At 55.7% G+C, this 27,283-nt stretch overlaps 1 long non-coding RNA gene across 5 annotated transcripts; it reads left to right on the forward strand.

Moving 5' to 3' along the window:
* The first annotated feature begins 210 nt into the window (after nt 1-210).
* Nucleotides 211-17,786, forward strand: LOC106841697 (uncharacterized). 5 transcript variants are annotated; one of them, XR_006531467.2, is made up of 7 exons: nt 211-317; nt 435-607; nt 5,125-5,320; nt 6,362-6,470; nt 7,013-8,283; nt 8,519-8,607; nt 9,092-17,786. It is a non-coding gene; the product is annotated as an uncharacterized lncRNA (long non-coding RNA). The 5 variants fall into 5 exon arrangements; XR_006531468.2 differs by lacking the exon at nt 211-317 and adding an exon at nt 3,870-4,206 and having other exon boundaries at nt 400-607; XR_006531469.2 differs by lacking the exon at nt 211-317 and adding an exon at nt 3,870-4,206 and having other exon boundaries at nt 400-607; nt 5,160-5,320.
* The last annotated feature ends 9,497 nt before the right edge of the window (nt 17,787-27,283 follow it).

Below are 27,283 nucleotides of genomic sequence, written 5' to 3' on the forward strand. Positions count from 1 at the left end.
TAATTGAGGGGCATACACGGAGGCCCTGCGGGTTAAGCACCTGGTACTCGGGGACACGTCTCTTCAGTCCTCTTACGCCGGGGGTCCAGGCTTTTGGTGCCGGGTCCGTGGTCGCGCGCCGCCCGCTCGCCCCTCTCCATCCCCTCGGCGCCAAGTCCAGCTGGGCAAGCGTTGCCATGGCAGCGCCGCGGGCGGGGATGCAGGAGGCTGAGCGCGCCGCCGTCCTCGCCCCTTTGTGCTGCGGGGGCGACCATGCGCTCCCCCTACTCCCGGCGGCCTCCAGCCTCCCGGTCCCGACCCCCGGGAGCGGGCAGAGGGTAGGGTGTGGGGTTGCAGGGGCGCGGGGAGGCGGGAGGAGGGCCGAGGCGAGGACCAGGGGTGGGGCGCCTCCGCCCGCCAGCCGCTCCCGCATTAAAATTTCATGGGCGCTGCAGCAGCTACAAAGACGACGCCGGCTGCGCTCGAGGGACCAGAGGGAGGGAGGCTGCGGACGAGCGCTGGGAGGAGTTTGCGATGGGAGGCGCTCGCAAGGGCTCCCCCAGTTCTGCGCTGATAGCCCGGGCACAAAGAGCCCTCTGCACTCGCGCCGCAGGACCGCCGACCCGAGGTAAGCCGCCGCCCCGTGCTAACAGCCCTGCCTCCCCAAGGGTCCTTGTCCCCGGCCGGGAACAGCCTAATTCCCTGAGGTTGGGGTCGACAGCAGGCCCCAGGGTCTTAGGCAGGGTTCAGGGGATGGCAAACGCTGCCTGAGTGCCCCTCGTTTGACGGATTAAGAACGTCTCCAGCCTGCAGCTGTCAAATGCAGCCAAGACTCGAGGCTGGGTGGGGCAGGAGACAGGGAGAGGCGACTATGCGCTGGGAGCCTGGTGCGGATGGGGGTCCTGCAGTCATGATCTGAGGGGGAACAAAGACCAGCCCCCGTACCAGACAGACGTGAGGGGACCTTCTCTGACCACCAGGTTAGCAGTTAACTGGCCAAGCCCTGGACACAGCCCAGATGGTCTGGAAACTGGGGGTGGGGGGGGGGTGCTTGAGCCCCCTGCCCTCACAGGGAGCCCATCTCTCCCAGCGCCTGCCAGTGCTCCACTTCTGGGACTCCAATTCCACATGTCCGGCGCCCTGCGTGGTGCCAAAGGGATGGCGAGGGCCGGAAAACCACCTTCTTCGAGAAGCATATTGACATTGATAATGATAATAATAATAATACATCCGTTTGTGGAGGGCTAACTCTATGCCAGCAACACGCTTAGTGCTTTGCACGCATTATCACAACAGTCCCACGAGGTGGTGAGCGCTCCATTTTAAAGATGAGGAAATTGAGATCCAGAAAGGGTTAGGTCCATGTCCAAGGTCATACAGCCAGTGATTTTGAATCCAGATATGTCGGACTCTCAAGCCCATGCTACATCCCCAAACGGGTCTGGGGAGACCCCAGAACTCACCAGCTCCGTTCCCACCTCTCCTCTTCAATGCACTCCCCGGAGAGGCTGGGAATTCGGCAGAGAGGGGGCTAGATCTCTCCTCTCCCCCAGCGGAGGGCCCTGAACTAGAGAAATCGCTTCTCAGACTGTGCAGGGGGAGGAGGCCCGGGGGTCCTGGATTCCCCACCCTCATCCCAGGCTCCAGGCCAGTGGCTGCGGTGCGCCCGGATTGCTGGCGCGCACACCCCACTGCAGTGGCGGCAGGGAGAACGCCCCCACCTGCTGCAGGGGGGAGCGGGGGAGGGAGGCAGGCGTGCGGGGAGGGGTGAGGAGAGCAAGGCGAGATTCCGTGCGGAGGCCGCTTTGTTTTTCCCGGTGCCAGCCTCAGACAGAGCGCGGTCCCGGAGCGGAACCTCATTCTGGGCACCGTGCTTTACTTTCCGAAGCGCGTTCCCATTTGGGAGCTTCGCGTAGCCTGGGCTCCGGGGGAGGGTAGGGGTGAGTAATTCTACTTGACAGACGGAAACCTGAGGACAGGGGCTCTCCGACTTTAGGGGCGGGGCTTCGGGTACGCAGATGTCCGGGCCACGTGGCCGGGGGATGAGTCAGCGGCGCTGGGGTGGGGCCGGGCATCTGGATGTGGCTTCAGCCTCCTCCTCATGCAGGTGGCTGAGACCACAGTGCCCTGACCTCTCGTCTCACCCAGAGCCCAGAACCACATAGCAGTCTGGGCAAAATGGTTTCCTCAGGGACACTTTACCAGCGCCTAGCTTTGGGCGGCATTGAACACATCCCACACTGAGTTTGGGTCATTTGATGTAGAAAGAATTTTGCAGTAACATCCCCCTTGCCCCTATGCCCACCTATTTTATTATTTAACGACTCTCACAGGCCAGAACGGTTCTGAAATCTACCCCATATCCTTCTTGCTGGGTTTTTGGGCTCCGTCTCCCTCCTTAAGCGAGGAGAGAGCTTAGCTTTCGGAGTTCCCAAAGGAGCCACAACTCCTTACCAAGAGTTTTGGAAGATCCACTCTCTACGCCTGTGTCAAAAATGAGAATTTTATAATTTTTGCTATTTTTTTACAAATTTAATAAGTTTAATAAAATACATGATAATTGTAGAAGATCTGGAAAACACACACACAAAAGAAAAGAAGAAAACTCTCTAGTTTCATTGCCCAAGAATAACTACCATATTTACTATTTTCTATTACTGAGAATGCTAATTGAAATTGTAAACTGTGTGCATACTGCTTGTGAGGGTCCATCAGATGTGTTTCTCTGAGTCTTTATGCCCTTTGAGGAAATCCTTGCAAGAGCGTGAATGTTTCATGGAACAGATGGACACGCTCTAGTCAGCCTCTGTTGTTGGACCTACCCGTTTTTTCCATTTTTCATTTTGCATCTTCGTTTTTAAGGTCCGTTTCTCTGGATCCCATCCTTGCTTCCACCCAGGGCGGGGGTTGCTCTTTGAACAGATCACTCATGGAGGCAGTGCCGCGTGGTGGAGAGAGGACGGATGGACAGTGACACAGATCTGTGTTCCAGTCTTTCTCTCCACCTTCCTTCTGTGTCAGTAAGGAAGCTCCCTTCTCAGAGCCTCAGTCTGCTCATCTGTAAAGTGGGGCTCATAATCCTGGCTTTAAAAGGCTGTTGCGAAGCTATGAGCCAGTGTGTGTAACGTGCCCGACACCCAGGAGGCGCTGGATAAGGACAGTGCACCCTCTGTGTACCACCTGAGTCCGCTTACATGGCCCCTGAATCTTGTCTAGATACTTAGCTATTTGTTTTCTTTGTGCCACAGTTTATTTGTGTTGGCTTCTCTCCTGGGTGATCCCTGGGCTGTGGGAGCAGCAGTGTTTCTGGGGCACCGGGGCCATTGTGCAGGTTCCCTGGGCTGGTGAATAACCTACAGGCTGGTCCTTTGTTCTGAGGGGGTCCTTCCTCTTGTCTCTGTGGCTCGGCTCATCTGTCAGCTGGAGCTCCATGGAACAATAGCCAGAGACACTCGGGGACAGAGGCGGAGGCTGGCCGAGGGTGACATCTGTCTCCTCGTCCTCTCCAGGCTGATCGGATCAGACGAGGCAGGTGTCAACTTCTCCCTTGTGGTGCCAGGTGGGCCCCTCTGGAAGCTACTGGATGTTATGGGGGGGGGAGGGGCTGAATTGTGTACTCCAGGGTGTGGAGCAGGTGATTAATGATAACCAACTCCAGCTACCAGTTAGTAACCATGTACCAAGGTTCTTACTGAATGCTGCCTCATGGAGACCCCAGGATGAGGCTCGGAACTGGGCATTACAGATGAGAATCTGAAGCTCAGAGAAGTGAAGTGACTAGCTCCGGGTCACACAGCACGTTAGTTGCAGAGTCCGGATTTGAACTCGGATCCAGAATAACTCTGAAACCTGTGTTTCTAACGACTGCTCTCCTCCTCCTCTCCCAAAAGGGAATTTAATCAGTTGCCTCAAGACCATGGAAGCAACTAGAATAAACGGATCTGAGATGGTTTAGCCATCATGGGCCAGTTTCTTCGCAGCGATAGTAATGCTGATGACCCCAGTGTTTGTGGTTTACATACACCATCCTCAAGTCTTTTCTCATGGTATCCCCACCCCCGCATTTGAACATAAGTCTTCTGCCCCTTTGGGGGTCAACAGGCCTGTGCAGAATCAAAATGCACCACTTTCCATCAACGTCATCTTGGAGCAAGTCACTTAAACCCGAACCTCAGTTTCCCCATCTGTAAAATGGACACAAAAAACCCCAACTCATCATTTTGTCAGGTAGGTAGAGGTGCCGCCATTAGTATCTGTTCTCTGTAAATGTGAGTTTCCCTTCCGTTCCCTCCTCCTTGCTCTTTCGTCTCCCCCCGCAGCTCAGAGATTCCCTTGTTTGAGGGAGATCTGAATTTTGAAGCTCCCCTTTGGTGTACGTGTTCGAATTCATCCAGAAACAGCTCTCTCTGCTTCCCCGCAGGAGCCTCTCTCCCTGGCACGTCTCCTGCACGCGCCCCGCATGCTCCTCGTTCCCAGGAGCTTCCGTCGTCTCTCAGCACTCACTCATCCAAAGCAATTTAGGCCAGCGGCGCCTGCACGCTGCAGCTCTCAGAGCAGCTATTTTATTCCAGAGTTAGGAAAAAATACCCAAAACCCAGAGGGATCCTAAAATGCCACCAAATGCGTATTTCCCTGGTAGTCGTTCTTCCGTTACCAGGAGCAGTGCACAGAGTTTAGGGGAGAAATGAATACCCTGTGGGTGGTGTTAGGAGCAGGGTGGGCAATGGTAGTAAGGATCGTGGAAGAAAAGAATAGAATGCAAGCCCGTGGATGATATTCACCACCCCATGTAACCTTCACAACGGCCCTGTGCGGTGGGCGTCGCTCTCATCCCCGTTTCCTGGGTAAGAAGACAGTCCCAGCACAGTGGTGCACGTGCTCACGGTGACAGAGCAGGGATGGGACTTCATCCCGGAAAGCCTGCGTCCTTTCCAGCGTCTCGGGATGCTTGGGTCGGCATGGGCCCGACCAGGAGACCTCCCGGTTTCCTGTTTTGCTTCCGATCTGCATCCGAGGAGGTCAGTTCTGGCAAAAGCTGTGATTTCAGAACAGGAGCCCGGAATCCGTTCCCCAACGTGCCCGTGGGTACATCTTTCTTCCCTCACCCTTTCTCTCTCTCTCTCTCTCTCTCTCTCTCGATGACAGCTGAGGCATCACCCTGCCCGCCCATGTCGTTCCAGACGCCTTCCCGTGGCCACCAGGACCCTGACAGCATCAGAGGGATAGCTGAGGGGACCCTTTCTCTCCTCTGCACCCCCAAGGACAGCAGACACCAGCTTCATGCCGCGTGGTCGGGTCCACCACGAAATCCATACGTGCGGAGGCCTCCTGAATCTCAGAGGTAGGTGGGACCTCTGAGGACCCTATGGGGGCCAGTCCTTCAACTAAACTTCCCTGATGGGGCCCTGACCTTGACTTGAAGTCCGGGGAGGGTGGGGAGGTCCATCTGGGCAAGTGGGAGCTGAGAGGCCAGAGCCCGCGGGCCACCACCTGGTCTCTGTATGACCTTTGATCTGACCCTTCTTGGTTCTTGTCCTCTGTCATCATATCTAAATGAGTTTTGAAAGAATAACTTTATTGAGGTATAATTTACATACCGAAAATGCACCCATTTAAAGCACACATTTCAATTTTTTTTTTTTGAGGAGGATTAACTCTGAGCTAACTGCCGCCAAGCCTCCTCTTTTCACTGAGGAAGACTGGCCCTGAGCTAGCATCCGTGCCCATCTTCCTCTACTTTCTATGTGGGATGCCTACCACAGCATGGCGTGCCAAGCGGTGCCATGTCCGCACCCGGGATCCGAACCAGCGAACCTCGGGCCACCGAAGTGGAATGTGCGAACTTAAACGCTGTGCCACTTGGCTGGCCCCCCACGTTTCAATTTTTGATAGATGTTTTGATAATACATAGGTCTTTGTAGCCACTACGATAATAAAGGTATAGAACATCTCATCACACCAAAATGTACCCCCGTCCCTTCCTGTCCCTCCCAGCCTCAGCCCCAGCCCACCACTGACCTGCTCTATGCCTATAGAATAGACTTGCTTTTCTCCTAAAGTTCCATTAACATGAACTCTTTTGTGTTGGCTTCTGCTATGCACAGTGTTTTTGAGGTTCATACTTTTTATTGCACATCTCAGTAATTCAACCCTTTTTTGCCTAACTTCACTGAGGCATAGTTTAAATATCATATAACTCACCCATTTCAAGTGCACCATTCCATGATTTTTCAGTAAATTGAGCAAGTTACATGCCCAGCACCATAAATCAGTTTTCGAACATTTCCACTGCCCCCAGTAGGATCCCTCACGCCCATTTACTGTTCAACTCCATCCCGCGGTTAATCCCGGACAACCGCTGATCTCCTTTCTGTCTCTGTAGGTCTTTGCTTTTCTGGACATTTCCTAAAAATGGAATCGTGCAGCCTGTGGTCTCTTGTGCCTGGCGTCTTTCGCCCTGTATGATATTTCTGAGGTTCGGCCGTATCGTAGTAAGTATCCATCGTTTGTTGCTTTTTATCGCCGAGTAGGTTTCGTTATACGAGGGTGTCACAGTTTGTTAATCTCTTCCCCAGGACGGGAGATTTTAATTTGATCTGTGCTTCCTAACTGGGCTATAGATAGCCCCCGCCCTGGGGAGGCATCTAATGCCCCAGGATAAATATGGCCCATATTTCTGAGACATCAGTGTTACACAAATATTTACTCAAAGTTTAAATCATTCGCTGGTGAAAATAATCTTTTGGAATACTTACTGTGTGCCAGGCGCTGGCTAAGCCTTTGAGGATAATTCACTTTGAGCCCCACGTTGTGCACATGGGATTGGGAAGCCGTAGTCTTCCTCGTGTTCCTCTGACCTCAAAGCCCAGCCTTCCTTTCTACCCTCAAAGCTGACAGCTTGACCCAGGAGCTAAAGTTTCCCTTGAAACCCCCATTGGCTTATTAACCTCAGGGATTGCGGGTCCACGGGGCCAGAGGAAAGGGTCATTGCGGTCCAACAGCGTTCCTCTGAGCAGCCAGGGTCTATTTTCAGAGTGCGACGAGTTCCTGGGATGCAGGAGAGAGAAGGGAATGTCAGGGTTCTTCAGGATGCCCACAACCACACCGGGGAAACAGCCTTGCAGATAAGTATTCAAACTTACCAGCCCCCGGCCGGCCAGCCTGCCCGCCTCCTGGTCTGTGCGGGAGAGTGTGGCAGCCAAGAATCCCCACGGGAGGGGAGAAACTGGTGACGCAGCTCCTTGGCTTTTCACCTCTTTGCCACAAAGAAAGAGCTTGTCCCCATTTGATGGGGCCCCCGAAAGGGTAATTTTCATGCCCCGCTTTTGGCCTCAAGGCTTGTATTTTATAAATGCCCCCATCAGGAACTTCTGAGAGCTGAGTTGAAAGACTTGTCTTGAGGACCTGTAGACGGGTGTCAGAAGGAGGCCCGGGACTCCTGGAGAGTTGGGCTGGCGCTTCTCTTCTCTTCTCAGCTCTAGCCCTTTGCCATTATATTTATCAAACGTGGCCAGGGCTCCTTTGCCAGGCAGTCAAGAGGGGACCTCAGCGCTGTGCCCTCAGGGCGCATTCTCATCAGTGCAGGGGTCTGAGTACATCTCCGGCTCTGGGCCCGCGCCCCAAGTCCTGGGTGCTGACAGCAAACTCTGAAAATTCGAGCAGAGAGCCCCAGACTCTCCTGCGGTAGGTCTGCCACTCAACAAGGATAGCTTTGCTGTCCCCAAAAGCAATACCTGGGGGATGGTTCTGGGTCAGGATTAGTGGGCAATTGGAGGAGGGTGGGAGGGGGCAGAAAAATAACCGGCTGAGCACAGGGCTCCTCCTGTTTTGCATCCACTGCCTCCAAGTATGGGTTACTATTGCGCACTTTGAGTGCACGGGTCCCACGGCTCAGAGAGAGGCACAGACTTCCAAGGGCTGCACAGTATGGCAGAGCTGGAACCAGGACTCTGGATTCCTGACTCTGTTCAGCTGAGTCTGTCTTTACTTTCTCCTGGGTCACATTCTGCTGATGTTGGGAGCAGGCAAGTGGGTGCAGGGTGCCCCTTCCTCACTCCAGGACCATCTGGGGTGGGAGGAAGGGAGGTGGAGGGTGTGTGCCTAGGCCCAGCCCCCCCTGGCTCCCGGGCCACCTTCTTGCTGCCAGAGAATTCTGGCCAGGCCCGGGCTGGGGAGGGGGCCTGGGCGCGGTTTTCTCCTGCGGTGTGGCTGGCTCTTGTCTTCCAGGATGGGCCTTGGGGGCTGCGTGGGGAAGGAGCTGGGAGCCGGGCCTGGGCTGCCAACGCGGTGGCCGGGCACTGCCAGGTAAGCCTGAGTGGATGCAGGCTCCACTGAGCTTAGCTTTACGGGGCATGATTGTCCCCCTCCCAAGACCCCTCCCAGGCCTGGCCAGAACATGTCTGCTCCTGAAAAGAAGGCCTGGGAGCCAGGTGGCTGGCAGGCTTGTTCTGTGTGGTCTCGGTGGGGGTGGGTGGGACCAAATCAAGACCACGGTGGTGGGTTCCTGGCAGAGAGTTCACCACATTCCTTTATTCCGCAGAAACATGGCCCAAGCACCTTCTCCCAGCTCGATGCTGAGGATCCAGAGGTGAACACCAGTGATGTGGTTCCACCCTCTCCGATCTTCAGGTAAGAACGTGCTTTAGCGCTGTTTCGGCGAGGGAATGAGCTCCCTGTCCTGGGAGGTGTGCATGTGTGTGCATGTGTGTTGGGGGAGGGAGGTGCAGAGGTTCCCTCAGCGGGAATGTTCTAAAGGGATCCTGGCCTCCCGAGGACTCGGAAGGCCCTGTGCATCCGCCTGACCCCCATCCCTCTCCGCCCACGATGCTCTTGGGGTCGGCTCTGGGCTCCCTTTATAGCTTTTCCATCCCCTGAATAAGCCCTGCTGAGATGGGCTATCCGTGGCTTCCATTGCTTCCTCTCTATTCCTGAGTTTCCTCTAAAAGCTTTTAGTGTCCAAGGCCGTCACCCCCACCCTGTCTAGGTGTTGGGGGCACAGGAGGGAGACTGGGGTCTCTGAAGGTGCTCCCCTCAGAGGTGGGGTTAGACTGGGGGTGTGGAGCGCTGGGCACGGAGGCTGTGCCCTCCTCCGAGCTCGCTGTGTCTCCTCCAGGCCACTCTGCCCCAGCTGTGTCTCCAAGACTCCTGGCCTGGTCTTCTCTTTGGAGCCCGGGCGACTCTGGACTCCAGCCACGAGGACACACGGAGGAACCTTCGGTGCTTTTCTGGAGCCCTCGACAATTCCCCGAAGACCTTATCCTTTCCAGCTCCCGGGATGAAGCCTGCTGTGGATAGAGGCCCCTCCTGGCTGGAGCTCAGCCGAGCACAGGGCCTGGCTCTGGGGGACGGCTCGAGGGGTGTGACGGAGGCTGGCCACCCACCGTCCCCTCTGCACCCATCATGACCTGCCTGCTGGGCCTGCCCATCCGGGCCCGGAGACCCTTCCTGACCCCGCGTGGACTTCATTCCTCCTGGCATCCCTGCTCACGACCAGACAGAGCTCGGCCCGAACCCCATTGACCACCCCGTCCCCAAGGCTGGGTCTCAAAGGACCCTCCAGGATGGGCGCAGGAAAGCAGGCTGGGAGTCCAGAGGAGCTGCCGGGGGCTGGGGTTGGGGGGGCGTCGCAGCTCAGGGGGTGCTGTGGGCTGGAGTCTCATGTGCTGTTTGTCGTGTGAGCGATTCTTATTTTGGGGGGTGCCTTTTGGATGGGGCTTCTCTGTGCTTCTCCTCTTCCTGATGGTCACAGGGAGGAGGCAGGCAGGGTCGGGGGAGCGGGGGCCTTCCTCCGTGTCGCCGAGCTCTGGGAGGGGCAGCTGGAGGGGAGAGGGTGTGCCGCCTTGAAGGGGGAGAGTTTCCTAGAGATGAGGGGACCTAGGCCAGGGGAGGTCGCCAGAAGGAGACAGACACTGGGCTTTGTTCCCACTGTCCAAAGAGAATGGGCTAGAACCGCCCTGGCCCCAAGGCTTGAGGGGTCCCCCCAGCCCGATGTCAGCCCCCTGCTCCTTGTTGCACCAATCTCCAATTGTGTCCTCGGGGAGCAAAGGCAGGCAGGCGGGCCCAGCCACGTGCAGCCTCCCCATCACACGGCTGCAGACTCACTTCTGGCCCCTTCCGGGTCTCCCCTTAGGCCAATCCCTCCAGGGGGCCGGTCCCAGTGCTTGTCCTGGAGCAGCCTCAGCCTTTCTTCAAAGCCCCTCATCATTTTCCTGGCAGGGGAGGGGGCCTGCATGAGTCGGCTTGGCTGCCATCACAGAATACCCGAGACCGGGGGGCTTCAAAAGCAGAAAGGCATTTTCTCGCAGTTCTGGAGGCTGGAGGTCCACGATCAAGATGCCAGGGGTGGTTTCCGCTGAGGCCTCTCTCCTTGGCTGCAGGTGGCACCTTCCTACCGTGTCCTCACATGGCCCCTTCTCTGTGCACATGCGCGAAGGGAGAGAGAGAGCACTGATGTCTGTTCTTATAAGGGCACCAGTCCCATCAGATCAGGGCCCCGCCCTTCTAACCTCATTTAGCCTTATTACCTCCTTAAAAGCCCTGTGTCCAAATACAGCCACATGGGGGTTACAGCTTCAACCTATGAATTTAGCCGGGATGGGGTGCGTGGGGGGGGGGGACGACACAATGCAGTTCACAACCCGTGCTCCCCACAAACCTGGAGCCATCTCCCCTTCAGAGTCCCCACCCCACAGGGAGGGGAAGGAGGAGCAGAGTGAGGGAGGTACTGTGCTCAGGTGGCCCCGGGAGCCTTGGGAACACAGGGAACTGGCTGGACCCAGTGCAGCGAGGGGGCGTCCGCAGGAGAGGGATGCCCTGGGAAGGGCCCGGGCACAAGGTCCCGAGGGCACACTCTCTGCTGTTCAATCTTGGGCAAGTCGCCTCCCCTCTCTGAGTCCGATTGATTTCCATTCTTGAAACAGGGGCCCTCTGCTCGCCGGCGGGGGGGTGGGGGGGCGCGCAGGGAGGTTCCCTCGAAATCCCCTGCACGTCCAGTGCCTCGCTCTTAGTCGGTCCTCGGGAGGCACCCCCATCCGTCCGGGAGTCCAGACTTAGAGCATATCTGGTCCAGGCGCTCTGACTGTGGACTCAGCATCCCCGACCCAGAGCTGCTTCTGACGGCTCTTCCCCGGCCCGTTTTCTCAGCATCCCTCTCTAATCAGCTTGGTGAAGTGGCTGCATTTCATGGCCTCCATAGTAGCTCAAAGTGCTTCCTGGGGTATTTCAATTCTACCCTTCTCATCAGAATGGAGCACTTACCGTGGGTCCTTCCCTGTGTTAGGCCTTTTGAGGGAACACAGGGGATGATCTGGCCATCCCACGCGGGAGACAACCAGCTCACATGAAGAATTGGAGAATGGGGCATAAAACAGTCCACTGAGGCACAGGTTCGGGGTGTTTAGGGGCTGGGAGTAAGATCCCAGTGCGGGCTGCAGCAGGCTGGACAGGCTTCCCAGCGAGGCAGAACCAAGCAGGGCCACGAAGGATGAGAAAGATGTGGCTTAGCTGAGAGCTTCTAGGGGGAAATTAGAGCAGAGAGTCCCATAACACATTCTAGGAGATGTCACTGCTCTTTAAAAAAAAAACGTGACTTGAAATTCAGCAAGTTTCTGTAGTGCAGGACTTATCAGAGCCTTTAAAATACTAATGGAGATCTTGAATACTCAAGGACAGACAGAGGATGAAGTGTTCCCCCCAGACTTTACTGGCAACAGAACACTCTTCTTATAGAGCATCATTTAGAAGTGTGGGAGATGCCAGGCTGGGGTTTCCGTGGGAACACCACAGCAGTGATAGGAGATGACATATCTAGGGCATGCTCAGGTGCTTGGCGGCATCAGCTGGGAAGGCTGAAGACCAGGAGGGACCGGGGAGTCCTGGTGTCAGGAGTCAGGAGAGCTCTCTGCAGTTTCATATGCGGGAAGGGCAGGCCCATGGTCGGAGTAGCCAGAGGCTGGCAGTTGTCGATGGAAGACATGCCCACCAGACACGGTGGTTCTGGGGCGTCAGACCTTTCGTGGGAAGATGCTGGTGCGTGCACGTGTGCGTGTGGGAGTGTGTGCTGAGCGTGACAGGATCCAGCCTTCTGGGAAGGGGCTGACCAGACCCAGGCAGGGGGTTTCCAGCCAGGACAAGGAGGATCTATTTTTAGGGGAACTGAAGTGTCTGGGGGGAGGCCCTTGAGGCCTACTGCCAAGAAATGGGGAAGGAAACGCTTTCGGGCAGGATCCATGTGGGTAGGCTTGATTCTGGTAGGGGTGAGGGGTTTGGAGGCAGACCCCTGCCTGGGCAGGCCCGGTTCCCCGGCTGGTCGGGGTGGGGGGGCCTCGGGGCTGCAGCTGGAGGGGCCGGGCAGTGTTGCATGGTGGGGTTAACCTACTAACCCAGGGCTCGGCCGGGATGCTGTGGCGAGTGATGAGGTGCCTGGCCTTCTGCCAACCAACTAACCCACTAACCAGGCCGGAGCATGCCCTACTAACCCCCCGCAGCCAGACCCTACTAACCTTGGAGCTCATGGGCGTTTCAGGGGGCTGGGACGTGGGGGCAGACGAGGCTCCGGAAGGCCCTGCCTGTGGCCTGGGATCTCTGTGCAGACCCGCATTCCAGGACAGGGCATGCAAACAGGACTCATCACCAACCCTGCCACTTTGTGCTGGGCGACTTTGGGCAAGTGCCCTGAGGGAACCCCAGTTTCCTCAGATGGGAGGACTGATCCTTCCTTCACAGATTGCAGTGGGATTCCCGTGAATATAAAGGTCTTGGCACACGGCAGGTAATTAAAAAAAATATAAGGGTGGGCATGGGAGGCCCAGAAAACCTGGTTGATCACGTCCCCTGCCTAGGTCCTGGTCCCTCTGGGTGTTCTGCACACAGACCCTTCTGCCTGGGGCCAGACTCTCGCTTGGAACCCCTAACCGTCTCTTCCCCCCATTCTTCCTCCTCCTCAGCTTTCTTCTCCGTAGGCAGCTCTTTTGTTCGGTTACTAACCCGTCTAACCCGGGGGTGCCCAGCGGCGCCCCGATCATCCTTTAACAAACTAACAGACCTGCGTGTGCTCTTCCTTCTCTCCTAGTGACTCCCGCGTGTGTCTGCTGAGGTGCCCTGTCCGCTGGTGTGTGCTCTGACTTACTAACCCAGCCTCTACTAACCCTGTTTTCTCTTTACTAACCCCAGCCCTGCCGAGCTCTGGGCCCTCCCGGGGGCTGGTCCGGCTCCTTTTGGCAAGCAGATGTCCGGGGGCGGGCCCTGCAGACAGACACCCCAATTGGCTGCTTGGGAATCCACTGAGCCAGGTCTGGGGCAGGGGACGGCCCTAGGAACCCCGCCTGTGGCCCAGAGGAGGAGGCGGTCATGCGGAGGTGGGGGCCGCCTGCCGGCATGAGCATCTCTCCTCTGTGCACAAGTCTGGTTGCCACTGGGAGCGGGAGGAACCAGGGAAACCTCTGGGGCGTGAGTGTGGAGGCCTGCGGGGCTGGAGGTGGAGCACTGGGCTTTTCCGCCCTGGGGCAGAGAGGGGGCCTGGGTGTCCTTCTTGGGAGGGAAGCGTGGGCAGAATTTTCTCTGCTGCAAAGTGACGGGCAGAGGCAAGGTCCTGCACAGGAAGCCAGTGGGGGGCGTGTCCTAGACAGGAAGCCAGGAGAGGGGCGTGTCCTTCAAGGAAGTCAGGAAGGGGCGTGGCCCACACCGGAAGACAGGGGAAGGGGCGTGTCCTGCACAGGAAATCAGCAAAGGGGCGTGTCCCACACCGGAAGTCAGTGAGGTGAGACTTCCATACATTGGAGGTCAATGAAAGGGTCTTTCTCACGGTGGAAATTACCAACTGGAGCATTTAGCCCAGGAAATCAGCAAGAGGGGGCAGTTCCCATATTTGAAGGGTGGAAAGAGGGGCATTTCTTACCGACGTCAGTGAGAGGGGAGTTTCTGGCCCCACCCCAGGGAGTGAGAAGGTGTGGCCGAGAGATCAGTGAGAGGGGCCTTTCCGACCACCGGAAGTTGGCTAGAGGGGCCCTCCCCCCCCCAACGCCTGAAGCGGATGTGGGCCATTTTTTCACACCGGAAGTCACTGAGAAGGACTGTCACATACCAGGAAGCTTGGGCAGGCAGTGGGGACAGATGATCCGCCCTGGGTCTGGGGTTGCGGGAGGAGCCGATGGGACGCAGGAAGTGAACCCCCGGGGGCCCGCAGGAATCGCAGCCAGGACCTCAGCCCGGCTCCCTGTCCGTCCCACCCACACCCCTGCTCCAGCCGCCTCCCCCAGAGCCCGCCAGCCGCTGAGCCGGGGCCACACCTGGGGGTGATGTGCTGCCTCACCTCCAGTAGGCACCTTGGTCTCTGAGCTACTCGCTCCCTGGCGCCCTCGCACTAACTCTTGCTCTCCCCCAGCTAACCCCTGCCTCGCCCTGGCTGCCCCGGGGGCTGCCCACTAACAGCCGACCCCGCCCGCCTGGGAGTCCCAGGCTCCCGGCCTGACTCCCTCCGAGCGGCTCGTAATTAACCTGTCCTTCACCTCCACTAACGCCTGCCCTCCTGGTCTGTTTCTTCCAGCATAAACTAATGGCTTGTGGATTTCTTTCTGACTAACAACAGGTCTAACACTCCTCGTCACTATTACTATTAACAGCTTGGATGTCGGCATGGCTGGGACGGGGCTAACACAGGGAGAGGTGTAGCTAGTCGCGTCGGATGTGGTCCTCTAAAGGTGGTGCGGGGGTGGGGCGTGGCCGGGGCTGAGAGAGGAGTGGTACCCACCCATGTGGGGTCAGAAGCATAGTCACTTTCCAAGGTTTTTGCCACTGGATATATCCTGTCAACCCCTCATAATCCGCATTTGGGTTTTGGTTCTTGTAAACAATAGCCTTGTAGCTGCAGTGGTCCAAACGAGTGGATGCAGCCCTTGCAGCCCTCAAACGCCTGTCTGGTGTGTACAGAGAATAGGCCATTATGTATGGAAGAATCAGTCACCAGCCCAGGGCATAGAGTCATTGATCTGGGGACTTTGGAGTTTTGAAAGCCCTAGGACATAAAGTTTTAGATCAGAATATTCAGAAGGGTTATAAATCCATCGCCCATTTACACCTTAGTGTAAATTAGCTCAGCTTCCTCTTCTATCTTCCATGCAATTTTAGCTGCCCTGACAGATGAGAGTTTGGCTGGAAGGGAGTTTGGCTCTCTTCGGGCATGGGGGAGGTCCTTTGGGAGCAGAGATGGGGAGCCACGGGGCCAGGGTTCCTGGGTGGCGATGAAAGGTGGCATCAGGTTGGGGGTGGGGTGGGAAGAGGGACCCGTTTTTCTGGCTCAGTCAGGATCTGTGGGAGAGGACAGCTCGTGGCAGGGCCTGGAGGATTGGAACAGCTCAGGGACAGGGTCAGAGGCCAGCCTGGGGGTCCTGCAGGCAGTTTGCTACGGTTCTTGAATGCTGGTCTGGGGCGGAGAGGCTCTCTGATTGCCATGGGCTCAGAGCTGACCGGGTGGAGCTGGCAGCGAGGCCTGAAGGGTGAGGCAGGGAGGCTGAGCTGCAAAGGGAACAAGAGAGGAGAACGCTGCAGGCAGAGCTGCGGGAGGTGCGCTGGCTGCTGGCAGGGACCCGGATGCGGCAGCGCCTGCCCTGGGGAAGCCCCTCTTCCCGCCCTCTAGTGGCCACTGGTCGCATTTCACGCAAAGCAGGAAGCTCAGACGCTGCCCTCTCCGGGAGCTCCTCTTTATTCGACGACAAAGATTCGATGCTGCTGAGGACCTACTGTGTGCCCAGCACTGCTCTGGGTGCAAAGACCCACACTTGGGTTTTTCCATTATGGTGCTTATACGGCTCCGTGGGGGAGATGGAGAAGTAAACAGATAATGCAGCGCGATGGGTGCCGTGATGGGGGGTCGGGCTGTGGGAGCACCTGGGAGACAGCGAAGGGTGACACGCACCTGCTCTGAGCCAGGCGCAGTACTGAGTGGTGATGAAACAGCGTCTGGACTTCAGGAGCCTCAATGCTAGCGTGTCGGGTGGGCGTGGGGTATAAAGTGTGGTGCAGGCAGGCAGCGTGGACATTCTGAGGAGGGAGACATCGAAGCCGAGCCCTGGCTGGGGCGTCCGTGCTGGGGATGAGTTCCAGGCAGCGAGAATGGTGGACACAGAGTTCTGGGGATCAGAGAGGATCGGAGAGATTCTGGAAGGTTCGTGCAGAATGCAGCAGCAGACAGACGGGAAGTGGACAAGTCCCAGGCTGGGGGCCGCGGATGTGATCTGAGAAGGGGAGATGTTGGATTTGAGTTTTAGCTGACAATTTGGCTCTTTCAGCCCAGGTGGAAGTCTGAGGCGCTTACAACGAGTTCTGGTTAAATTTTGGTTAACCAGCTAGAACTTCTTGAAACGAGCAGGGCCCTTAGGTTCATCTTGAGATGAACAGGAGCCACAGATGCTCGCCCAGGTGGAAGTAGGTCTGCAGTGACGGGGACACAAAGAGGGCTGTGTTCCTGCGGGGCAGGGGCTTGGCAGAGGTGCCAGTGACGCCTTGGAAGAGGAGCCGTCTCGAAAGCATGTCACCCCGGGCCCTGGTGGGACGCGGCTCCCGGAGGCGATCCGAGGGGCTGTGGCCCAGGGCTGGAAGTCTGCAGGAGAATCCCATTGGAGAGGGAGCCCAGTTGTCTTGTGTGGCCGCAAGGGGGACACACAGGTGTGGAGTAAGCTTCCGCTGGGCTGATCCTGGTCGCAGGGCGGGGACTATGTCTTGGTGGGGAACGAGTCTGCGTCCCTGTGGGCAGAAGGATGGGGTGGGGCCACCTTTGAGATGACGGTGGTGAGAGTCTAGGATCCTGTGTGTGAGTGTGCGGGTGTGTGAGTGTGGGTCCTCGAGTTAATACCTGTGGAAGCTGAGCCCGAGCAGGCCCACCCTGCCCATCCTGGCCACGCCTGCCGATGTTCACTCTGGCCTTCAGTCCCCTGAGCATCAAGCTCACTGGGAGCAGGGCCCATGAGCTGGCGAACTGACCTCCCAGCCTGAAGATGTGTCTCCATCTTTTCTTAATAGGCTGTGTGGAGGGGGTGGCCCCTGTGGCCTTGCCTGGGTGTGGTGTGGGGCACATGGTGACACACAGCTGGGGGATGCCAGTGGGAGGGGCGGTCCCATCCCAACACAGGACCCCCATGGCCCTCTTGAGAGTCTGTTCGGGGACCCGTTGTTTTATTCTAACAGACCAGAGAATATATTTTCCATGTCATTGACTCCCCGGGAGGCCGAATGTGGGAACAGAAATTCTGCTGTAGATTAAAAATCAGATTTTTCCATGGATCCAGCAATGGAGTGTGGACTTGGCTTTTCGTTTTCACCCAAAGTGTAGCTCCTTTAGTTTAAGATGCCATTTTGAGATTAAAAAGCAATTCATACCCAAGGGATGGCTGTGGACTGGGAGACAGATGGGGTGTGTGGTTTGTGGGATGAAGGGAGCCAGTGGCATTTTCAAGGAGCAGGAGCGGGCTCTGTCAGCCTTTTCTTAGGGCCATGACTTTAGAGGTCAATACAAGAGGGTATTTATTTATTTTTTATTTTATTTATTTATTTATTCTTTTGTGAGGAAGATTGTCACTGAGCTAACATCTGTGCCAATCCTTCTCTATTTTGTATGTGGGACGCCACCACAGCATGGCTTAATGAGCAGTGTGTAGGTCCACACGCGGGATCTGAATTGGCGAACTCCAGGCCGCTGAAGCAGAGTGTGTGAACTTAACCACTACACCACCGGGCCAGCCCCTATTTTTATTTTTAATTGTGGGAAAATACACATAATAAAATGTACCATCTTAACCATTTTTACGTGTACAGTTCAGTGGTATTAAGTACATTCACATTGTTGTGTAATCATTACCACTATTGGTATATCTTTTTAATAGCACTACTTTGTGCCTAGGACAGCACTTCAGAGAAAACCCAGGTTCTCACTGTCAGGAAGCTTACACTTCACTGAGAAAGCAAAGAGCTCCTTGGTGACAAAGAAAAAGGTGGAAAGAATTTAGTGTATCGGGGTGAAGGGCTGGCAAATACATGTCACGCGTATTGCCACTCTCCCTTCCAGCACCCAGGACAGACATTGCTAGCTGATCACCGATCTCTCTTTGGGAACCTGGCTGCAGCTTCAGGATCTTTCTCCAAACGGTGCTCCAGGGGTTTTTGGGAATTCAGAGTCAGTCCTAGGATTGAGATTCCTGACAGATCTTGGTTTGAACGCCAGCTTTGCCACCTGCCTGCTGTGAGGTCTTGGGGATAATTCTCCTTCTCTGAGTCTCCATCTGCTCTGTAAAATGGGGACAGTACTCTCACCTGATAGGACTGTTGTGAGGGCTCACAAGGGAGTGTTCCCACAAGCTGAGACAGAGCCTGATGCCTTACAAGTGTTTCCCCTGAAATCTCGTCCTAAGTTAGCACCAGGTCAGGGGGAGGGGAGATGAGGGTGGGGCAGTCAGGGAAGGCTCCCTGGAAGAGGTGACACATGTGGGAAGCCTTGAAGGATGGGTAGAATCAATCAGTTGAGATAAAATAAACATGGCGGTGCAGGGTACTGGCAATGATTCCTTAAGATTCATCAGGCCAGTTCTGTAGGAGATGGGGATACAGACGGTGGGGCAGGGCAGGCTGGGCGCTCCAGAGGACGTTAGAGCTTGAGCTAAGAGGTGGAGGCTGGCTGCACAGCGACACTCAAGGTGCGAGAAGAAGAGCTGGGGATCTTCTAAGGTTGGCAGAACTCAGCCAGGAGAGCCAAGTGCCTCCTGTTCGGGGAGGAATTGGGGAGGGAGATAGGTCTATGGTCTTGGGAAGCTCTGGACACAGCTGGGGAGGAGAGGAGCCTGGAGTGGGGGCAGAAGGAGGGCCAGCAGCGGCCAGGACAGCACTCGGGCTGAGCGTGCACGCCCCCTCCCCCATACGCAGAGTTCCCAACACTGCTGGACCTGGTGCAGCCCGAAGGACGCTGTCCCTGTGCCCGCAGAACTGGCTTCTGGCTTTAACTCTACGCCATCCTGTCTGCGCGACCTTGAGGAGTCACTGTCTCCCTCTGCACTTGAGACTCTTCTGGAAAAGAAGCAGCTCCTTTGAGGGGATCTCTAAGGCCCTTCCGCCCTCAAAGGACTGGGAGATACCCAACCAGAAGACGACTTCCTCCTGCTCCTCCTGACAGCTTTCAGCTGCTCGTTGGTCTCTTCTCAGCTCCTTTCTCCTCCCTCCCTTTATTCATCCAGAAAATATCTAATGAGACTTCTCTGTATACCAGGCACGGCCCTAGACTCTGGGCTGCCAGGCTGCGGCCTTTCTGTTCCTCTAAGACACCTACCTTGCTCTCTCTCGAGGATCTTTGCACTGGCTGTTCCCTCTGCCCGGAATAGGTGTCCCTCTGCTTTTCACACAGCTGACTTCTTGGTGGCCCTCAGGTCTCAGCGGAACGTCACCTCCCCAGAGAGGTCTCCTCTGGCCACCCCATCTCTAGTTACTCTCTCCCTGCAGTTCGCAAACATTTTGGTCTCGGGACCCCTTTATTGTTCTCACCATACTCGCTCCTGAGTCTGGGCACCACGGACTTGCGAGACTCACCTGGCTCCCCATTTCATTCATTCAGCAAAATCTCTTATCCCCACGGTGTGGGAAGCATGGTGCTGGTGCCCAGGGTATGGCCACGAAGCAGACGGGCATCGCCCTCACCCTGGGGAGCTCACAGTCCAGGGGAGGCAGTCAATGAGCAAGTAGATACGAAATCGCAAACCGTGCCCAGCTCTGTAAGGGTGGGGAACCCCGCGCCGGGAGAAGGGGGAACAGGAGAGAGGAGCTGGTGTCGAGAGTCTACCATGTTGGAAACTCGAACTGAGATGTTTTAAGAACATTTGTCCTCTAATTCATCGCTGTATTAGAAATCAAAACTGAAATGTTTTAAAAAGACCTGCTTATCAATTCACTGAAAAAATAACAATAAAAAAAATAAACTCATTGCATGCTAATGTAAATAACACGTTCTTTATGAAGAATAACTCTATTTCCAAAACAAAATAAATTTAGTGAGACGACAGCATGACGGTTATTAGTTTTTGGTAAGTCCCTTTAATGTCTGGCTTAATGGAAGACTGATTCTGTTGGATTCTAATATCCGGTTCTGCATTCAACCTGTTGCAATATCACATGTCATGTAAATCCCTGGAAAACGCCACTGTCCACTTGTGAGGGAAGGGGGTGAAAAAGGCGGGTGAATGTCTGTCTAGGTCCCCACATCTCAGGACCACACGCTGAGAACCGCCGCTCTCTCACAGAGACCTGTTTATTTCTTGTTTCAAACTTGTGCCCATCTGAGGTCACCCGGCTTCCTTGTCCCAACCCTTGCTGTTCGTCTGTCTCTGGTCTATCTCACGCCCCTGGGCGGCCGGGTCGCAGAGCCCCAGGTGGACGCTCCAAGTGGCCACGCCAGAGCTGCAGTTCTCAGGCATGACCAGGAGATGGTGGCATTGCACCAAGACCCCCTCTCATTCTCATTCCTGGAAACCTGGTTTCTCTCTGGGGCCTCTGGGGATGCTCTTTGAGCATATTCTTTGCATCCCAGAGTTTGAAGGCATCTAGTGGGCCTGGAATGGGTGGGGGAAGGGAATAGGCTGGAGAGAATGCATCTGAGGACAGCGGCCCTGGAAAAACTCTGCTCCTTTCTTCTGAGGGCTTCTGTTCTTAACAGATGCCAAGCCAAACGACGTCCCCCTGTAAGCCTCGGTTTTCTTCTCTGCAAAATGGGCCGACTGTGGCTTTGGCTTCCTCTGCGCCGTGCTTCTCTTGGCAAAGGTCACTTTATTTTGATTACACTGGTGTTTCTGGCAATGCAGGGTCCCCTAGCGTTCTGCTCCAGAGTATTCCAAGAACCAGCTGGTTCAGCCTGCAGGCAAGACCGCTTTTCCTCATTCTACCTCCAAACTCCTTACGGCCCACCCGGGTGGACATAAAAGGGCTCTTGCCATTTTCCGAGCGCTTCCTGTGTGCCGGGCTCTGAGCTGTGTGGCTCAGCCATGTTGATTCAGGAAGTGCTCCCAATGTTTGAGGGGGTGGCTTTCACCGTCCAGGTCTTTACAGGATGACGCTGAAGCTCAGAGAGGTGCAGAGGCTTGCCCACAGACACACAGTTGGAGAATGAGGAAAACTGACTTCAAGGTGGTTACCGTGCTCACAGGCATACGTCACCCCGAAATGCTGAGTCCATCTTCTCAGTAGGATTCAGCCCAGCTGCTGTCTCTATGTGGCTTCTCTCTGATGTTCCTCCCTCTCGCTGTGAGTTGGTCACAGTCCTCGGGAAGCTGAACACTGATTTTGTATTTACTTGCTGACTGGCTGCCTCCTCTGGTCTGTGAGCTCCACAGGGTGGGGGTGATGGCTATCTGCTCCATGGCTGCACCCTGGGCAATCAGCATCCTGCTTGGCACAGACTCAGGGGTGGAGGGAATTTTGTTGAATGAATGAAATGGGGAGCCATCGAGCCTAGCGAGTGCGCGGTGCCCAGTCAGACCCGGGAGCGGCCAGAGCCACCCCTCCCTGGCTGTGTGATGTAGGGATTGTGCGCTCCCCCCATCAAGCCTCAGTTTTCTCATCTGTAAAGTGGGGATAACACTGTCTCCCTCTCAGAAAGGTTGTAAGCATCCAATAAGAGGTCGGATGCAACGCATCAGCATGTGCTGGGCCCCCCATCCCTCTCTCATACACCTGTGGCTTCTCCTGGCCCTGGGCAGGCGTGACCAGCCGACAGAATCCAGGAGGAAGGCAGAGCAGCCTGCGGATCGGACAGGGGAGCAACTGGACTGGGTCACTGAGCAAGTCGGCAGCTAGTCCTGCCAGGTCTTGGGCCTCCTTGTCCCCCAGGCTCCTGGGCCGGCCTGAATGCAGGCATCTCGGGGCTGCAGTCATGCTGGCCAACTCCCTGGGGGCATTTCCTACGCAAAAGTGCCCACTGCAGGGCCAAAGCCACACAGCTGGGGACAGAGGCCCCCCGGGGAGAGCTGGCACTGTCCCGCCTGAAGCAGGACGGGTTTCCCAATCCTTGCCTGAGTCCTCTCCTGTGGGAAGCAGGCTTCCTCCCAGAGAAAAGCCTGGAATGTAAGGAATGCCCGGAGCCTCCCGCCAGGGCCCCAGCACAGAATGCTTTGGAAGCCCAGGGCAGCGGGGGCATTTTCCCAGCCACCTCTGGGCCGCCAGGCCACTGGGGAGTTCATACCAGACATCACCTTTTGGCATTGGGGTCAGGCCTCAACGGCCTCGCAGCTTTCCCAGGTTCTCAGGCCGGGAGTGGTGGACCCCCCGCTGGGGCTTCCACTGCAGTCTCTCCCCCAGTGCCAGCACCCCGAGGGCCGGGGCCGGGCCCTGTGCTGGGCGCCGAGGTGCAGAGAAAAATCAGGGACTCTGCTCTGAGTCACCTGGTACAGAAAAGATCCAGTTTCAAATCTTCACTCAGACACTGTGTCACCTTGGACAAGTCGCTTCACCTGTCTGAGTCTCTGTGTCCCCATGTGTCAAATGGGGACGCTTATAGGACCTCCCTCCTGGGATTGTCACGAGGGGAAAAGGACCCCACGGACAAGAGGTTCCTGGCCCAGAGTGAGTATGCACTCAACGTTGCTTATTGTGGTGACTGTGGCTGGTTGTATTTTCCAAAAACGGCTGCAGCAATGTCTCCCATCCCACGTGCTCTTCTTAGAGTGTGACTGTGGCCCTACTCCCGTCGAGAGCTTCACATGGAAAACTTTGTTTTATTGCACTCCGCAGATACTGCGTTTTTTACAAGACCGTCCACCAGTGAAAAGATTTCGACCTGCTGAAGGCTCAGATGTTGGTTAGCGTTTTTAGCAATAAAGCATTTTTAAATTGAGGTACGTACGTTGTTTTCTTAGATGTAGTGCTGTTGCACACCATAGACTACATATAATGTCAGCATAACTTTTATATACACTGGCGAACCAAAAAATTCATATGACTTGCTTTATTGTGCTATTTGCTTTATCGCGGTGGTCTGGAACAGAACCCGCAGTATCTCTGGGGTCTGTCTGTGCTATAATCTCTCCCTCTGAATCTGGGTGGGCTAGTGACGATGGTGGGACTGATGCTATGTGACTTCCAAGCCTTGGTCATGCTTGCTGTTGGAGCCCGGCCACCATGCTGTGAGGGAGCCCAAGCAGCTGTGAAGAGGCCACGTGGAGAGGAGCTGAGCCCCTGTCCACAGCCCCATCTGAGCGCCCAGCCCACAGCCGACACCGACTGGGCGATCAGGTGAGTGAACCATCTCGCAGGCGGATCCTTCGGGTCTAGTTGGGCTGTTCCCGCTGATGCTGCTTGGAGCAGAGACAAACCACCCCCTCTGAGCCCTGCCCAGGTTCAGGAGCAAAAGAAGGGATGGTAGTTTTAAGCCGCCATGTCTTGGACTGGTCCCTTAGGCAGCGACAGACAAACAACAGGGTTCCTTTTAAGAAACATCTTTGCTTCTCTCTCAGCTGAACTCAGGGTCTCCCCCCCACGAGCCTGGTCCTCTGCCAGCGTCTCCCATCTCAGTGCATAGCCCCACGTCTCTGTCTGTTTGCCCAAAGGAGACGCCCGGGAGGCATCCTTCCCCTCTCCTCACCCTCCGTTACAACCTTTGCCCAGGACCTGCCATTTTACGTCCTAGATATCTCCCGATTCTGTCCACTTTTCTCTACCCGCCTGCCATTGCCCTAGTCCCAGCCACCAGCACTTCATCTTGGACAGCTGTGGCAGCTTCCTCATGACTCCCAATTTCTCATGCAAACAGGAATCTTGGTGCATAAACGATGCTCAGAGCAGGTAAATTGTAGGCTTGCAATGGCATCTGCCTTGAGTGCTGGCCTCAGCTTGCGACCTTCATTTGTCTTTTCCTGTCCTCTTTGTTCCTCATGTGAGCCCAGGATAAGGCCCCTCTGGCCACCACATCCTGTCTGCTCATGACACCCCCCCGGGCCAGTGGGGGACACAGACGGTAAACATGGTAACACATCCCGCCACTGTTCACTGCTGTGAAAGAAGTGAAGCAGGACAAGGGGACAGCGTGGCCTGGGGGTGGACAAGATCAGGTGGTGGGAGGGGGTGGCATCTGAGCTGCTGAGAAGGAGTCAGCCGTGTGACATTAGGGTGAAGGGAGTGTCAGGCAAGGGGAACAGTGAGGGCAAAGGCCCTGAGGCAGGAATGAGTTGGTGTGTTGGGGGACAGAGGCAAGGCTGGGGTGCAGGAGGCTGGTGGAAATGAGGGTGGAGGGGCAAGCAGGGAGTCCGGGAGGAGGTCGTGTTGGGGTCCGGGTGAGCAACTGCACAGGCATCGCTGGGCTGGGACGCCCGTCACCTCCCCCCTGCTCAGCTCCCCTGTGCCTGTGACTTTCGGTGGCCTCTCCCTGTTATTCTTGACCAGGCCCGTTCTCCCCGCCTCCGAGGTGAGCGTCTCTCTTAACAGCCTCACTTCAGCATCTTTTTTTTTTTCTTTTGAGGAAGATTAGCTCTGAGCTAACTACTGCCAATCCTCCTCTTTTTGTTGGGGAAGACTGGCCCTGAGCTAACATCGTGCCCATCTTCCTCTACTTTATATGTGGGATGTCTACCACAGCATGGCATGCCAAGCAGTGCCATGTCCGCACCCGGATCCGAACCAGCGAACCCCAGGCCGCTGAGAAGCAGGGCGTGTGAACTTAACCGCTGCACCACCGGGCCGGCCCCTCACTTCAGCATCTTGAGGGTCTTCCTGGAAACCCAGCTTAGCTGCCCGAGTGAGGTCTTCCCCGCGCTGTCTTCAAAGCTGTGATGGAGCCGTTTGTTGCTGTCATGTCCCTTGACCCCAACCATGCCCTTACCCCCAACTCACCCCGTCCTCTTTGGGTGGCCTGTTTTCCTCAACGAGGTGGCTGCAGCACCATGGTGCATGAACACCAGCCTTGTGTTCTTGTCCAGAAGGACCGGCAAAGTCACTTCACCCTGCTGAGCCTCATCCGTGCCACCATCATGGCGTCACTTGTTTGTTCAATAAGATGACGGCCAGTAAAGGGTTTGTGCCGGGTGAGGCGCCATTCGAAATCGAAGAGGAGATTAAAGGGTATTAGTAGGTTTGTTTTTCCAACCAGGCTGCTAGTCCCTTGAAGATCAAAGACAGACCCCATTGTCTCCCTGATGGGGAGGGCCGTGCACGCTGTGGGTGCCCATTGAAAGTGACCGTTGATGGGGCAAACCCTTTTTCAAGCTCGTCTTGGAAATTCTGACTCAGTGCCGGCGTCACCCGCTCCTGAGGACTTCCAGGTTCCACCGACCGTGCTTCCTTGGGTTGCCCTGGACTCTGGACCCACTTCCAGCCAAGCACCCAGGGCTCTGGCTTTTAATTCTCCTGTGTGGATCTGTCTCTCCAGTCAGGCCAGTGTGTCTCGAAATGAGGCTCCCCACCCGCATCAGAATATCCAAGGCCGGGCTCGTGAAAAATACAGACCCCTCTGAGTCAGAATCCCAGGGGGTGTGCCCCAGAGTCTGCCTTTTGAACAGGCCACCTGCCAAATAATTCTTATGCTCACAGAGGTTTTAGAAACGCTGTGTCACAGAGTGAGCTCCTAAGCGGAGAGGCTGCATCTAATATCGTGCCATGTCCCTGGCACAAAGCTGCTCAAAGCTCTTGCCCGGTAGATGTGTGTTGAATGAACAAATGAAGTTTCAGGCAGGAATGTGGGAGAGTAACTTCATTCCTTGTAGGACCCTCCCCCCAAGTGGGACATGCGGTCTGACCGCATCTTTCTGCCACCCGGGAACTTCTCCACTGAGAATTCCTCTCCCCTCACTGTATAATCTGCTCATTAATACACAGTATTGTAAAAGCGATCTATAATTAGATGCTAACCGAGTTTGCCGTAAAATTGGGTGGGCCAGGTCAGCAAGGTAAGCCGGGAGCCAGCTGATTGAGATGATCAATCAATAACCTATTTATTTCCCAACATTTCTATTAACCTCTGCCAGCCAATCACAGTTTCAATTTGAAAGGCTGGGGTCTGCTCTGCTGACTGGACAAGTCTGATTGAAAGCGGGACCCCGACATGACCCCAAGGGCGAAATCCAATTAAAATCATTTTCTCTTGTAGATTAATATTTTTAGCATGTTCTACATCCCGGGATTCATCATTCCTGGCAATAACTAATGCCTTGTGACATGAGCAGGTGGATTGGCGCTGCCATAAATAATAATTGTGATTAATTAGCTCATCACGTCCTAGGATGGCTTTGGGGTGGCGGTTGGTGCAGCTTTTGGGAGCTTCTCCCGCCAAACGCTGGTTGTGTGAATCTCTCTGAGTCATATTGTGGGAGTGGCCTTGGGTCTGTCTCTGGGTCTGTCTCCCTCTTGAAACTCCCAAGTCCTTGAGGCCACCTATTATGTGTCATTCATCTCAGCAAGTCGTTTGTTGTTGAGGCATTTCCACCTCTCCTTCCCTGGAGACTGTCCCTGACTCTCTCCATCCACAACGTTATTGCAGGATTCGTTTGTGCAACATGGCCCCACCCATGGACGCTGATGATTGGGCTAGGAGTTGGGGCCAAGCCAAGCTGGGCCAATGAAAACCTTCTAGAGGAATTTGGAATTGGGTTTAGGAGAAGTGGTCCTACAAGCCAAGCCTGAGTATTCAGGGGAGCATTGATTATCATTATCTGTCCCGTGGAGTGGGAGGTTCTTACAAATGGAAGCAAAGCTGAGAGAGGAGAAAGGAGGAGGGCAGAGAGAAGGGGCGGCTTGGGTATCCCAGCACCTCCTAACATCTTAGTCCTGTTTCCAGCCCTTTCCTGACTCCTGGCTGCGTTCCTTCTCCTCGAGTTCTCTGAGTCTCCCAGCGAGTTGATAATAATTATTCTCTCTCCCTACCTCCCCTGCTTGAGTTGATTTGAATGAGTCTGTCCTTTTCACCCCGAAGCATTCCAACAAATTCAGAGCCCAAGAGATGTCCGGTGCCACACTGCAGGCTGGCGGCAGAACCATGTCTTTCTCACCAGGATGCGGCTGTTGGAAGATAGGACGATGGCCAGTGGGAGCCCTGGGAAGAGGTCAATCAACAGGCTGAAGGTCATCCCCTTGAAATCTCACAGAGGACAGACAGGGCCACGACCCCCTAGCCTTCAAGACCCTCTCCTTCCAGAACTCACACACTGCTCTCTGCTTCAGCAGACAAAGCACCCAGACAGCCCCCTCCAGCCTCTGGAGACATCTCATTGGTGGCTCCCCTGAGTGCCCTTCCTGCTCTGACACCTGCGCGTTAGGAAAAGAAGAAAATCAGCTCTTCCCAAGGACACTCGGCCGA

This window comes from Equus asinus, chromosome 8 (assembly GCF_041296235.1).
Source record: "Equus asinus isolate D_3611 breed Donkey chromosome 8, EquAss-T2T_v2, whole genome shotgun sequence".
NCBI lineage: Eukaryota > Metazoa > Chordata > Mammalia > Perissodactyla > Equidae > Equus > Equus asinus.